The following is a 15515-nucleotide window of genomic DNA, read 5'->3' on the forward strand; positions in this document are numbered from 1 at the left end:
GACTCCTTGTTGTTTTTGTGGCTACAGACTAACACGGCTATCCCCTGATACTTGTTTTGCTAGAGATGTTATAGATAGTTCCCAGGTCCAAGTTGATTCTCGTTGCAGTGAATGGACGGAAGTAATATGTGCGCCCTTGGTATTCAACTCTGGTGGTGGCACAAGGACTTTGTATTGAGAATTGAATTGGAATTCCTCTCAGGGAGGATTGATTTAAATCGCTAACTTCAATCTGGTTTTGCATTGGTAGTTTCTAGGTATTTTTGTATTTAGGAAAAAAAAGGTTGATTCTCATGGGCAACCCACTAAACCATTTTGATACCCACTAAAATATAGCCTTTTCACTCAGTTTGATGTTTCTTTTTATTAACCAGGAACTAAATCCATAGACATTTGTTCAAGCAATTATATAGCTTAATTTACACTTACTCAGATTCTTAATTTTTTATTATGTTAGAAAATGGTGAATGATGCATTTCTTATTTACTAGATTTATTTATTTTTCTTTGACTTGTATCAAGCTTGACATGGATGGAAATTCAAATTCAAAATGCACAAAAACTAGCATTTAAATTTGTATTAAACAAAGCTACCTTTAATTTGCTGGAGATAGATATAGATGGGAAAAATGTTTATCAAAACATGTTTTGCATTTAAAAGTTGATGTATTAAAGGAAGTACAGTAGACCACCATTTTATCTGACTCTCCCTTAACTGGCACTCGGCTCTCCATATTTACAGAACACCCAGGACTCCAGGGTCTGAAGCGGGTGATCTCTCCTGTGGCCGGTAGATGGCACTGCAGCATCACATTTTTCCCATTTTCTAGGGTGTCTGGAGTTTTGATTATCTGATGTAGTCTTAGTCCCAATTAGACTGTATAAATGGGGTTCTATTGTATCTGTATTTAGTGAATAGAAATTATTATTTCTGGTTGCTACAGGTATGTCTACACTTAAAAAGCTACAGCTGTGCCCCTGTAGTGCTTCAGTGTAGACACTTACTGCAGTGATGGGAGGAGTTCTCCCATCAGTATAGTTAATCCACCTCCCTGAAAGGCGATAGCTAGGTCAACAGAAGAATTCTTTTGTTGACCTCGCACTGTCAACGTGGAGGGTTAGGTTGGCATAGCTACGTCTCTTGGGTGTAGATTTTTCACTACGCCAATGTATGCTTTCAATGTAGACCAGCGCTATGTCTTTCAAGATTTTAGAACTAGTAGATTTCATCCTCCTACATCATTTTTATTCATAGATTGGAAAAGGAAAACAAACTTTCCTGGTTTAACTCCTAATTGGTTTTTTATCTTTGAATGAACTAGTCATTGAACTCAACCAGTTGAATAAACTGAAATGAAGAAAATATTCTCTGTATTTGCAGTAGAGGCCACTGCTATCAAAAGGTGGCTTGACTTTCTCTAAAACTTCGGCAGCAAATGTATTTCTTAATGTTATTGTTTTAATTTAAATTATTTTAGTGGATTATAGTAATTTAGGCCTTAACATAGGTAGTCATACTTTAAAATTTAATTTTAAATGTTTTTTTAAATAAACCTGTATTTAATTTAAATAAAATCTTGATATTTTTTTTTTATATATATATATATCTGTTTATCTGCCCTGATTCCTCTCTGTGGAGCCCTATTTGTAATCCAGGTGGAGGATGGCATACTTTTTTTTGTTTTATTTTATTTTTATAAAAACACTGTAGGTATGGTCATTAGCTTAGTAGTATAGGAGTGAGCATAGGTCTTCTGCTTGTTTTTTTAAAATACGGAGAATTTTTTACTGGAGACTACAAAGTGTCATTTGTTCTTGGGATACAATCTGCAGATCTTCCCTTGACTTTTTGAGATGCTATAATAACTCCATAGTTACAGTTGGACATTTGTACTTAACGCTGAGATTAAGGGTGGGATTTCCAGAAGTGCTTAGTGTTGTCCTTTGTCCTAACTGCTCCTGTTTGTAAAGCTCCACCAGACTTCAGTGGAAGTGTAGTTAAGACAGGATTTTCAAGAGCGCACAGCACTATCTTCAGTCTTTGTCTGTTTAGATTATCGTGGCGTAAACTTGGAGACTTTCTTCTTGGACTACAGAGAGAGCCTGAAACAACCTCACAGATAGGCATTACTTGTCCTCCGTCATCTCAATGGATTGTTAACTCTGAAGCCTAAAGCTGGCTGTTTAAACATCAATTTCTTAATTAACGGTTTTGCTACTGATCATTTTAGCAGAAACATCCAGCTAATGTGCTTATCCTATAAACTGCCTCTCAAATATCCCTGGGTGCCAAAAGTCCCAGACGTTCTTGGCCCATTTGTTCAAACGTCCAGTTTTCCTTCTGGAAACTTTTTAATGATGGACTTATAAATTATCAGTACAGAAATCTGCTACAAACAATGTGTGGTCTCACAGGTAATGATATTGGCTTCCATAAGTATAAATATTAGCATATTAATTAGTATGGCTTATTAGCTGTGAACTGAAAAAAATACTCTCCTTATTCCTAGTACTTGGCATATTAGAATTTGGCAATGTGGTGTGAATGGAGAGACTAATACATCAAATTTTAAACTAAGTTCTAACTGATGATGTTTATAATAGAATATTGGGGGTGGTTTATTAGTGTAATTTTTATGATGCATAGAGGGCAGGATGAGTGGCTTCTTAAGCAGCTGTATGCAGTTATCACAAAGGACTTCTTTTTGGGAGGTATATGCTAGAGATCTCATTCTGCTAGTAGTAAAAGATTGTTGGGGTTCTTAGAAGATCTATACATTTTTAACTCTCAGTCTTACACCCAATTCAGGATAATTCTATTTCAGATCTCTTTCTGACAGATATATTAATCACTGAACTAAAAATTAGTTATCTTGGTACAAGAGATGACAAGCTGAGTATATTCATCATGTACAAGCAGTACAGTTGTAACCAGTAATATTATACACAAAATTACATTAAAAATTTAAGGTTGTAAAGTTAAGCATTCAAAAGGTAGGAAATGCCAGTATTTACGTTGCCTTTGTTATCTTAGTTCGGCTCTCCAATGTATGTTGTAATAGTCTTTTAATTACATTATTGCATATTATTTTATTTTTTACAGGACACCAGCTTCATTCAGTGGACAAGAGTGATGGTACTTACCAAATGACAAGCTATTCAATATTTTGTTTTCTCCTTGTTGTTCAATGTCCTCATGCCTTATTTACTATACCGTTTTCAAACCCTGCTCTGAATATAGAATTATTAATTTCTTCAATGGTTTTTCTGTGGCATTCATCAGCATAGTATCTGAGTGGTTTACAAACACTAAAATTCATTTTCACAACACACTGAGACGTGGGGATCTTATCCTTTTTTTACAGATTGGGATCTGAGGCAGAGAGAGAGATTAAGGTCGGAAGTATCCACTAATTCTGAGTGCCCAATTTGAGATGCCCAAGACTTGGCTTTCAGAGTACTTAGTATTATAAAGCATTTCTAAGTGCAATACACATCCGGCACTGATTTCAGTTGCAGCTGCGAGTACTCATCCCCTTTGCAAGTTGGGCACGCAGAAAACACAATTAGTGAACAGCTTTGAAAAACTTGGCTTAAGTGCCTAGCATCACAAAGGAACGCTATGGCAGAGATGGGGAGAGAACCTTGTTCTCCAGGGCAGCATTGAGAGCAGCCTTAACAATCCTTTCTCTTCCAGTTCCCAGCCTTTTTCACTACACACCTTTCAACCTTGGCAACAAATGAGGCAGGGGTCCTATAGAAAACAGCTTCCACTACACAATCCTGATTCATCCCCAGAACATGCTCCATCCTGTGCACTGAATGATGCAGGGGTCCTGTGGGGGAAAAAGTATGTGATCATGTAATCAAAGACTATCATGGTGCATACTCACAAAAGGGCCAAATGAAGGTTGCCTTCCCTCCCCAAATTCCTGGGGAAGGGATGGCTTCAGCCTAAGATTAGAAGGTGGGATTCCTCAGTTCTCATCTTTTAGTGTTTCTGCCTGTAGAGGTTGAAAATACTTCAGAGATGGCCAGTAGGGATCAGAGGAGAGCAGAGTGATATGCATTGCCTTCATGGGTGAACATGTCACATCAACAATATTGCCAGCGCTTTCACTTCAAGAGTTTGTGAGAGTTTGGATTTCTGGTTCCTATTTTAGTGATGTGGTGATGTGGTGTTCATGTCGTAAGACTGCTGTGCTTGCCTCTTAAGTGGTGGAGTTTGGTAGGGAGAATCAAAAAGTTCTGTATCAAAGATCAATATACTTGCATGAATATTCAGCGCAAAATATAAGAAAGGAGTGAGATTTAACATTGCTCTTATTAATTATTAAAGTTGTGTGTATTATTTTAGGAAAGCAGTTATTTTATATATATTTGTTTGCCTCGGCTAAAGATAATTCTGAGCCATAGCTTTTGCAGCAAATGTTTGTGATTAGAGAGGCGAAGGGAAAGTCTTAGAATGGGAGAGATCATTCTGACTAAAATTGGAATGTACAGTGCCCCCTTTTCACCTTTCTTCTGTATTGATTGAACCCAAACCAAAGAGGAGAGAAATATAATCAATCTATTCAGTATGCATTGCTTCTAACAAATCTTCTGATTACTTGAATCAACCCGACCATATCAAGAACACAGAGGTGAATGGCAGGGTTTGTTCATCTTAGGGTAGAAACAGGATCAGAAAGAAATGGCTCTGATTCCTTTAGAATGGAAAATTGGCTTAATATGTGAGTAGTAGTGATAGAGATCCTAATGACCAAAGTGAGTTGGCCTAGAAAGCTTTGGCTTGATTAGGTCAGTTAAATAAAATGTCTTTATTGGAAAAGACATGGAAATAATTTCTGCAGTATAGTGATATGCTATTTTGCTGCAAACTTAGCAAAAAAATTCATAACTAACCATAATGAGCCTGTAGTATGCTATGCTTCAGTACTATACTTCTATGGTGAGGGCAAAAGAGCTGAACCAATCCTTGTTTTCTCCTTTAGCATCGGGAAGAAATATTGCCAATATAGCGCTGTAGAATGAACATGTATGCATGTCCTAAAATACAGGTCCTGCCTCATGAAGCTATTTGCAGCCCAACAGATGAAACTTCACTATCAACAAATCTGTTCTCATCACATTGCTAAAATACATATTTTGCATGTATGCAATAAATACTATAAAATTTAATATGATTTGGTTCCTGGAAACTGCATGTTTGTAGCAGTATAACTTGTACTGAAATATTTAACCAAATGTCAAATTTTACAGGCGAACCACATGAAGAACATAAGTATTTACTGATAGATAGGTACAGTATTTAAGCATTTCAACCGATGGCAAAATTTATAACAAGCATTTTCAACTTTAGTGATTTGCATCTTTAAACTAGAATTGCCAGACAAAATGCATTTGTAATTTATTAGGGTCCTTTTCCTGCGGTTCTGGCTTATGTATGCTGCTGAGCTATTCATCAGGAAAGTTGGCTGGACTGCAAAACTGTTTTCTCCTCCCCCTCCCCCCCCTGAAATTTGCCATAGCCTTGTGCAGAGAGCTGATCTAACGTGGGGATTTCATTAAGATTCTTATTTCTCTATGCAGAAGATTAATCCAAATTCATCAAATCTAAAAACTTGCTTTCAACAGCTGCCAAAGGTGTTTTTGCAGTTTTTAAATTATTTGAGTTTTGGTTTGACATCTTTTAACCAGTCATGGAAAGCTTGTAGAGACTGCCATTTATGGAATTCTTTAAGTGGGAATACACCCCTAATATTCAAACTTGATGCATATACTGGTTCACTAGCAAATATAGATTCATGCCCATCTGTTAGAGTGGCACGATGCCCACTAATATGGTGGTATGCCAGTTTCTATTGGGTCTGAGAGCCAGCAAAGATAAATGGTTTGGCTGGAATGTATCCTATAATATAGGTACTGAATCCTAAGCTGAGTCTACAGCAGTGGTCTCCAAACTTTTTATGCCCAAGATCACTTTTTGAATTTAAGGGCAATCCAGGATCTACCCTTCCCCGAAGCCCCGCCCTGCTCATTCCATCACCCCCTCTTTCAATCGCTTGCTCTCCCCCACCCTCACTCACTTTCAGGGGCAGGGATTTGGGGTTTGGGAGGGGATGCAGGCTCTGGGCTGGGACTGAGGGGTTCGCAGTGTGGGTTGGGGCTCTGGGCTGAGCTTGGGAAAGGGGGTTGGGATTCAGGAGAGGGTGAGGGGTGCAAGCTCTGGGAGAGAGTTTGGGTGCAGGAGGGGGCTCCGGGCTGGGGCAGAGTGATGGGGTATGGGCTGGGATGGGCAGAGTGTTGGGGTACAGGAGGGGGCATGGGGTGCTGGCTCTGGGAGGGGCTCAGAGCTGGGGCAGGGGTTCAGGGTGCACGAGGGGGCATGGGGTACTGGCTTTGGGAGGGAGGGGGATTGGGGCATGGGCTCCCGTGGGCGCTTACCTTGGGCGGCTCCCGGTCTGCAGCTCAGCAGAGCTAAGGCAGGCTTCCTGCCTGCTCCGGCCCAACACCGCTTCCGGAAGGGGCCATCGTGCCCCTGCAGCCCATGGAGGGGGCACATGGCTCCGTGCGCTGCCCCTCTCTGCAGGCATCGCCCCCGCAGCTCCCTTTGGCCACAGTTCCCCATTCCAGGCCAATGGGAACTATGGGGGTGGTGCTTGTAGGCAGGAGCAGCGCGCGGAGACTCCTGCCCCTCCCCTCGGGCCACGGGGGCGTGTTGGCCATTTCCATGAGTGGCGTGGGGCCCGGACAGGCAGGCAGCCCCCACTACACCACCAGAGATCATGATCAACTGGGAAAGTCTCCAGGATCGATCAGTCAATCGCAATCGACCGGTTGGTGACCACTGGTACACAGTCTGTACTGTGAACCACATACTAGGTACCTCAATATTAACTAAAAGTAACATACAAAAATGAGTGGCAATTGTTGCAAGGTTTGATCTATCACAGCTGAAAATAATAACTTGATATCAAGAAAGGTACAGTGGATGCATCATCTTTCTTTTCTTTAACTGGCATGTATCAGTGTGAAGGCCATCATCTATTGATGTGATCCTCTCTAATGCAACCCTTTTAGTAGTTTCTCCAGGAAGGTCCTTTGTTTAGTTTACAATATATTTCTGGCTGTTTATTATTATTACCTGTTGCCACAGTTGTCAATTGGCTGCGTGTATGTTGTACCAGCTCTGTGCAGGTAACTGACGCCGTGGACCTGGATTGAACTGCCCAAGAAGACCACAGATTCAGTTCACCAGCAAAGGCGCTCGGCCAGGTTTATTGTCAACAAAGCATGGTAATAGCACCCCATAGACTCTCTAGGGATACTAAAACATGTATGCCCATTACAATGGACCAACCCAGTGGATGTTGGGACTTCGTCCCCGCCCTCCCCTCCCCTCCTCCCTTCCCCCCAGCCCGACAAAGGGTTTAGGCGAGGCATCCCAACATTTATAGATTGAGACAAAGAATTTGAGATAAACAACTTGCGTATAACCTTACATGTTTCATGATGTTTGTTACCTCCCCTTGTACCTTTCTCCTGATGTTTCAGACAAAATATTACTATTCATCTCTTCAATCAAACCATCTTATTTTGTGCTAGCTTGGGGTGTTCTTGTGCTAATCTGCTGGAATGTGTTTACACATTCGGTGTGTTTTAGCAATGCTAGCAATACTAGTTCAGAGTTCGTGTACTGGACAATAAACTTGCTGGCAAGCATCTGCTTTTTAACAGGGCCTGACTTTTGCTTATAGCCTTACTTTTGCTAACTTTGCTTTATATCAGCAAGGCCTTTTTAGTTCAGGCCTGAGGCCTAATACCAGGCCCCTTGTACCAGGCCTCGTATCTCAGGCTCTTTTTACTACAGTTGTCAGTGAGAACTCAGTCTTACGGACATTTGGGAGGCACTAAAATGTCTTTCCATAACATGCTATTGCAACAAAGTTTGCAGAGGTGAAGGAATAAGTACTTGTAATTCTGCTTCTCTGAAGACATCCTTTGAGTGTATTACTGTTTTAGGGTCTCATCTCTTTAGTGTTAGACATGGCAGAACTCCCTTGGCATTCAAAGATTTTTGGCTCTTTGAGGCACCAGTAATTCATCTCCATTCTGAAATGAACTGCCAGTACCTCAGTGTGCTCTAGAACATGCCACTTTGTTGCCTGGGTAAGCCAGAAATGGAGAGCTCCCCAAATTTGAAGTGTAATAGTAATAATAGATATACAGATAATGTTTGGACAAGTCCTAACTTTAAAATGCTAACTTCTCTAAATCCAGTTCTCGGGGGAGGTGAGTGGATGGGTAAGAATCCAGTCATATGTTATCTTCAAGAGGAAACTATTTCCTTAATGTATCTTTAGAAAAGAAAGAATTGAGTGGATGTTTACTTTTGAAGGCTAACAGCTCAATGGTAGTGTCTGCAGACTCAGATTGGATTGTAGAGGAACAGAGAAACTATATAAGGCAAGGTTTTTTTTTTTTTTGTAAACCTAGAAAAATATGAAGATCTCCATCCAAAGCAGGAGATGGGGAAAGCTAAGGGAAGTATTGAACAGGTGGCAAATATTCAGGGGTAGAGCCATATGTTGTCCTCAACTTGAGGAACTTAATATACAGCAATCATAATATTTTATCTGAAAGGCAGATACACAGAAAAAACATAATTCTTTGCATTGGCACAAATTCAAGTGTTTGAACCAGGTAGATGCAAGGTAACTTGGAAAAGGGCTAGCTTTATGGACTTCAAAAACCTCATCGTCAGACTGGTTCAGAGGATGGACTTCCTCACACAGGATAAATTCTAAAGTGGATGAATGTGGATTTAAATTCAGTTCCATTACTTAATACATCAGTGACTGTCAAACATGTACCACATGCGTCTGAAGAAGTGGGTATTCACCCACGAAAGCTTATGCTCCAATACATCTGTTAGTCTATAAGGTGCCACAGGCCTCTGTTGCTTTTTACAGATCCAGACTAACACGGCTACCCTCTGATACTTGGTACTAAGTAAGTGCATCTGGACTCTTTGTTGGTACTGGTGGTGTCTGTTCCTCTTAAGATGGAAAATCTTGCTATGCAAAAACTGGAATCAAGATCTTGAATCTTTTGGTACCTAATGGGCAGAATGCCCTGAGGACTTACACAGGGGTACCTATGTTAACTTTAAAACTTCAGAGCTATGCGGAGGGTCTGTTTAGACACTATTGTGAACCTTTTTTGGCTGCAGTAGAGGACCATTTAATTGACATGTTTCAGCTTGTTAGGCATATAGCAGCACCGTAGCAGACAGCATGTTCCATTTGGGAAGAGAGATTCTCTCAGAGGTTTCAATATGGCCCTAGAGATGCTGCCATGACAAGTCTACAGCTCTAACCAGTTAAGGATAGGCCCCAGGGTGTTGCTATGTAACTGAATACTGTGATGGGTGCATATGATCAATTTACATGCCCAGTATATTCATAAGCAGAATGGGATGGCTTGTAATGACAACTGTTGTTTGGGCAGGTGGGCCCCACAAGAAGTCTTAAGTGTTGAGTGAGCTAAGAAAGGGGAAGTTCACAGGATTTATCATAAGTTTCTGGAATGATTAACCTCCCAGTGGATTTGAGGAAAGCTTCAAATACTCCCATCACCTAGTGTCATATTTCTAGGAATTTAAAAATAGATATTTGATGATGGGAGGGACAGATCCTCTCAAGCAAAGGTGCTAGACAGTAGTTGAACAAATGGGAATCCTTCAGTGTTCACACAATACAAGAAATGAGTTCACATTACCAAGGTATAAGCAGGCTGGCATTCTTCCCAGTGTGTTATACTAGTAAAATAATGGCATGAGCAGCATTTTCAAAAGCACCTGAGGAATACACTGTCAGGGGAGCCATTCCTCTGAAGGAAAGTTGGAAAAAGGATGTAGAACCTCCGTGGCCATGTTACACTGAAATCAGAATAAGAAACACGGGAACGAAGAGAGTCCCATTAATGATGGTTTATCCACATGCCATCTAACTGTATAGTTCCTACGCTGTGTGCAAGTGTACATAGGAACTATATAAGCCACTAAAGCTAGATATCTGCTTGGCAAAAGTGAGAAATGCGGACTGTTAGGATATTTCTCATTCAATGATGAAGAGACTGTACAATACCAGCATCAATCACCTGCTAACAGACGAATGTGTTTGAAAACCTCCAAATGCCCACATTTACCCAACTGGTAAAATGTACCCTTTAAAGGAAAAAGGGTAGTATTTTAATGCAGCTGATCAGCTTCATCATAACTAGACAGTCCTTGTACCTTCACGGATCAAACTGGATACATACAAGCGCAGAAAGTAATTTATAAAACAACCTTTCTTAGGATCTTCAAAACACATTATGCAATGGTCTCTTACATGTCCTGGGCTGAGAAGCATAGAATTTTGTATAATGAATTTTACTGTGTGAACACTTGGCCTTTGATGTATTCTCGCACTGAAAGACATAATTAGTCTAAACTAAGCAAATATTTTAAAATATTTCTGCAAAGCTTTTTTTTAGCTTTGAAAGTCATTTGAAGTCAGTGTTATGGTGTGGTGCTCTAGCACAGAAATCTGAACTGAAAGGTAGTGGTGGGAGAGAGCCTGAGCGGTCTGTTGTAGAATGGGCAGGTCTGACCCAGTAGAGATGTTCAGACCAATGGATTATAAGAAATAAAAACTACAGCTAAAACTGATTCTCTTTCCTGTAGCACTTAAATGTGCTATGTGCAGGTCAAGGCAGTGGGGGCAGGATGTGTAATGTGGTAGGAGCAACAAATGCAATACTGTGGTGACAAACTGATGGAAGAGTAGGCAAAGAGTGGGATTAAGGAGAGGCAGTTTCAAGAAACAAACTGTCAATGGGAGCAGAGATTGAGATGCTGCCTCTTGGCAGAGTTCATATGGTGGCTAAAGAGGGCCAGCAACAACTAAGTATATCTAGAGAGCATTTGTATGGTGGAACTATGGTGTTGATATTTTGTGAAGTTGGGGGAGATGCAGTTAACATAGAACAGTGGTTTTCAAACTTTTTTTCTAGCGACCCAGTTGAAGAAAATTGTTGATGCCCATGACCCAACGGAGCTGGGGATGAGGGGTTTGGGGTGTGGGAGGGACTCGGGGCTGGGGCAGAGGATTGGTGTGCGGGGGTGAGGGCTGCGGGGTGGTGCCGGGAATGAGGGGTGCAGGGTTTGGGAGGAGGCTCTGGGCTGTGGAGGGGGGTTGGGTTGCGGGAGGGCGTCAGGGCTCTAGGCTGGGGATGCAGGCTCGGGTGGGGCCAGGGATGAGGGGTTTGCGGTGCAGGAAGGGGCTCTGGATTGGGGGGCTCAGGGCATGGAATTGGGGCACAGGGTTGGTGCATGCACTTACCACAGGCAGCGCAGCGAGCGTGCTAAGGCAGGCTTCCTGGCTGTCCTGGCACCACGGACCGCACTGCGCCCCAGAAGCGGCCAGCAGCAGGTCTGGCTCCTAGGTGGAGGCGTGTGGTTCTCGTCCGCAGATACCGCCACCCAAGCTCCAATGGGAGTGCGGAGCTAGTGCATGGGGTGGGAGCAGCGTGCGGAGCCCCACCCCCCCCTTTTTCCCCACCCCCCAGGAGCCAGACTGGTTGCTGGCCGCTTTGGGGCACAGCGTGGTGTCAGAACAGGTAGGAACTAGCCTGCCTTAGCTGGGCAGCACTGACAGCGGGACTTTTAACGGCCCGGTTGACATGCTGACTTGAGCTGCCGCGACCCAGTACTGGGTCGCAACCCGCAGTTTGAAAACCACTGACCTAGAAGATCACAGCTCAATATGCATCCTTGCATCAGATTTGATGAGCTTTTCCTAGTTTCCTTAAAGGTTCCTATCCCTGAACTAATGAATCTCAATATAGTTTAAAATATGACTAAGAGGATACATATAATGGACACTTGCAAGACAAATGGATGAGCTGTAGTCACCATAGATTCACTAAGGCCTTGGCTACACTTGCAGATGTACAGCGCTGTGAGTTAAACCTGACTTCGTGCAGCTGAGTAGGGAAAGCGCTGCAGTCTGTCCACACTGACAGCTGCCCAGCGCACTGTCGTGGCCACATTTGCGGCAATTGCAGCGCTATTGGGAACAGTGCATTATGGGCAGCTATCCCACAGAGCACCTTTTCCCATTCTGGCGCCGTGGGTTGTGGGAAGGGGACGTGGGTGCAGGGGATTCTGGGTCCTGTCCCAATGCCCCGTGATGCATCGCTTCGCATCCCAGAAATCCCTTTGTTTCCGTCCACCTTTGGCTCCATCTTTCAACAGTTTCTGTGCAGCGCGATCTGTCTGCGGGAAATGGAGTCCGAACTGCTGAGGCGTATGCTGACGAGTCTCGCCAGCATGTCACGTTTGGCTGTCGAACTGTTCCTTAAGATCCAAAGTGACAGTGAGAGTGAGGGTGAGGAGTCCGACGATGCTATCGAGCCGCGTAACGCGTTCGACACGAAATTGCTTGTGGCATTCACGGACATGCTCAGCACCGTGGAACGCCGCTTTTGGGCTCGGGAAACAAGCACCGAGTGGTGGGATCACATGGTCATGGAAGTCTGGGATGACGAGCAGTGGCTGCAGAACTTTCGTATGAGAAAAGCCACTTTCATGGGACTGTGTGAGGAGCTTGCCCCCACCCTGCGGCGCAAGGACACGAGATTGAGAGCTGCCCTGCCAGTGGAGAAGCGGGTGGCTATTGCAATCTGGAAGCTGGCAACTCCAGACAGCTACCGGTCGGTCGCAAACCAGTTTGGAGTGGGAAAGTCGAGCGTTGGAATCGTGTTGATGCAAGTTTGCAAGGCCATTAATCGCATCCTACTCAGAAGAACCGTGACTCTTGGTAACGTGCAGAAAATAGTGGATGGCTTTGCACAAATAGGTTCCCTAACTGTGGAGGGGCGATAGATGGAACGCACATTCCTATTCTGGCACCACCCTGCCTAGGATCCTAGTACGTTAATCAGAAGGGGTATTTATGGTTCTCCAGGCGCTTGTGGATCACCGTGGGCGTTTCATTGACATTAACACAGGCTGGCCCGGAAAGGGGCATGATGCACCCATCTTTCGGAACACTTGGCTGTTCAGGAAGATGCAGGCCGGGACTTTTTTCCCAGAGCAGAAGATCACGGTAGGGGAAGTTGAAATGCCCATTGTGATCCTTAGAGATCCTGCTTACCCGTTAATGCCGTGGCTCATGAAACCCTACACAGGGAGCCTTGACAGCAGCAAGGAACGGTTCAACTACAGGCTGAACCAGTGCCGAATGACTGTGGAGTGTGCCTTTGGCCGTTTAAAGGGCCGCTGGCGATCTCTGTATGGGAAGCTGGACTTGGCCGAAAACAGCATCCCCGCGGTTATATCCACGTGCTGTGCCCTCCATAATATTTGTGAAGGGAAGGGTGAAAGATTCAGTCAGGCATGGACCGCTGATGTTCAACACCTGGAGGCTGAATTTGCACAGCCAGAGAGCAGGGCTATTACAGGGGCCCAGCGCGGGGCTGCAAGGATTAGGGATGCCTTGAGGGAGCAATTTGAGGCTGAAAACCAGCAGTGATATCTGGTGCCCTGCACGGGAGTGAAGTGCAGTAGTTCCAATCTTTAGGAATCAGTGTTTGCTAAGCAGACTTGCAGTGCCTGTTTATTTCCTGGGCTAAGGAGTCTTTTACTTTATGCAATAATAAAGAATGTTTTCAAAGCCAGAGAATCCATTTATTGAAAAGAAACAAGGGGGTGGAGTGGGGAACAGTAAAATCACAGATTCGCGTATGTCCTGTCTGGTGTGCTGTGCAGTGAGTGCTGCACTTCAGGACAGCTATACTGCATGGTGATGGGGGTTGAGTGCAGGGGGTAAGGGTCGTAGTTTTCAGGGCTGGGTGGTGAAGATACTGGTGTTGGAGGCAGCGGGTGGCGTGAAGAACACGGAAGTTGGGGAAAGTGGGTTGGAGGTGACAGTGGGGCACAACGGAAAGAGTTTTGGGACAAGGGCTGTGGGGGGGGGTGGCGTTTGCAGTACTGCTCCTCTTTCTGCATGGCTACCAGCTCCTGGATATAGCGTCTGCTTGGCGCTCCAGGATGCCTATGAGCCTATCAGTGCTTTGCTGCCGGTGTGCGGTGCTTTGCCGCCGGTGCACTGCGTTTTCCTGGCGGATCCTGCTTTCTCTCTCCCTCCAGTCCTGTGCTTTCTCATTCTCTTTAATAGATTGCCGCATCACTTCTTGCAGCATGTCATCTTTGCTTTTTCGCAGTCTCTTCCTGAGTCTTTGCAGTCTCTGAGCAGGCGATAAGAGGGATGGCTGAGGTTTCAAGGTTGATGCAGCTGTATAGGCAAAATGCAACATTTAACAGAGGCAGCATTGTTTATACCAGACAGAGTAATGATTCCCCCCGCACTTAAGGAGTAGAAAACACACAAGGTCTACACAATAGCATAATTTTCCCGTCCGAAACAGAGCGCACATATCCCACGGGAGCCTCAAAATGGTGAGTAAGGGGGACTGATTGTTTCAGGGCTGCACTGTCCTCTGGGTTTCTGTGCCTTGGGGAGAGCCAGCAGCTTCAGGGGGCACCTACACTGAACACTGTCCCAACATTTTCCACAGGAGTTCATCCTGGACGATATCTCGCTGCTGAGGGTGACCTGGGAAGCAAGGGAGGGTCTTCTACTGCAATGCGGCTTCCGCCCTGGCCCATATGCAGCTTGCCTGTGTGCAGCAATGGTCCCCCCGCCCCTCGCGGCACAGTGGCGCGGACATGTTAGCCTGGCTGGGACAAGGACCACGGTGGCTCTCCCGATAAACCTGCGCAAGCGCATTGCACACGTTCTGGATGAGACATTCGAGGAGATTACCGAGGCCGATTATACCGCGATGTGATAAACCACATCAATGCACTATTCTGCATCTAGGCATGCATGCCTATCCCTCCTCTCCCAAAGAGCCAACACCGAAAAAATTCCTTCCCGAAAAAAAAAAAACCGCTTACCGGGAACGTGCTCTTCTGTTTGTCCTCCACCAAGTACTGGCCACTGCGACTGGCTACCTTCCTCCTGGCTCGAGAAGAGCTCCTGGCTGCATGGCTCCAGGGATTCTGGGGTGTCTCCATCTGGCCCACCACCATCACTCCCGTTTTCCTCCTCCTCCTCCTCCTCCTCTTCCTCCTTCCCACCCCCCACCGGCTCTGAAGTGTCCATGGTGGTGCTCGGAGTGGAAGTGGGGTTAACCCCAAGTATCGCTTCCAGCTCTTTGTAGAACTGGCAGGTCGCAGGGGGAGCACCCGAGCGGCCGTTTGCCTCGCGGGCTTTGCGGTAGGCACTCTGCAGCTCCTTTACTTTAATCCTGCACTGCAGGGCGTCCCGGTCATGGCCCCTTTACATCATGTCCTTTGATACCTTCCCGAAGGTATCGTAATTCCTACGGCTGGAGCGCAGCTGGGACTGTACAGCTTCCTCCCCCCAAACACTGATGAGGTCCAGCAACTCGCCATTACTC

Source organism: Terrapene carolina, unplaced genomic scaffold (genome assembly GCF_002925995.2).
Source record: "Terrapene carolina triunguis isolate 2854851 unplaced genomic scaffold, T_m_triunguis-2.0 Scaffold69, whole genome shotgun sequence".
NCBI lineage: Eukaryota > Metazoa > Chordata > Testudines > Emydidae > Terrapene > Terrapene triunguis.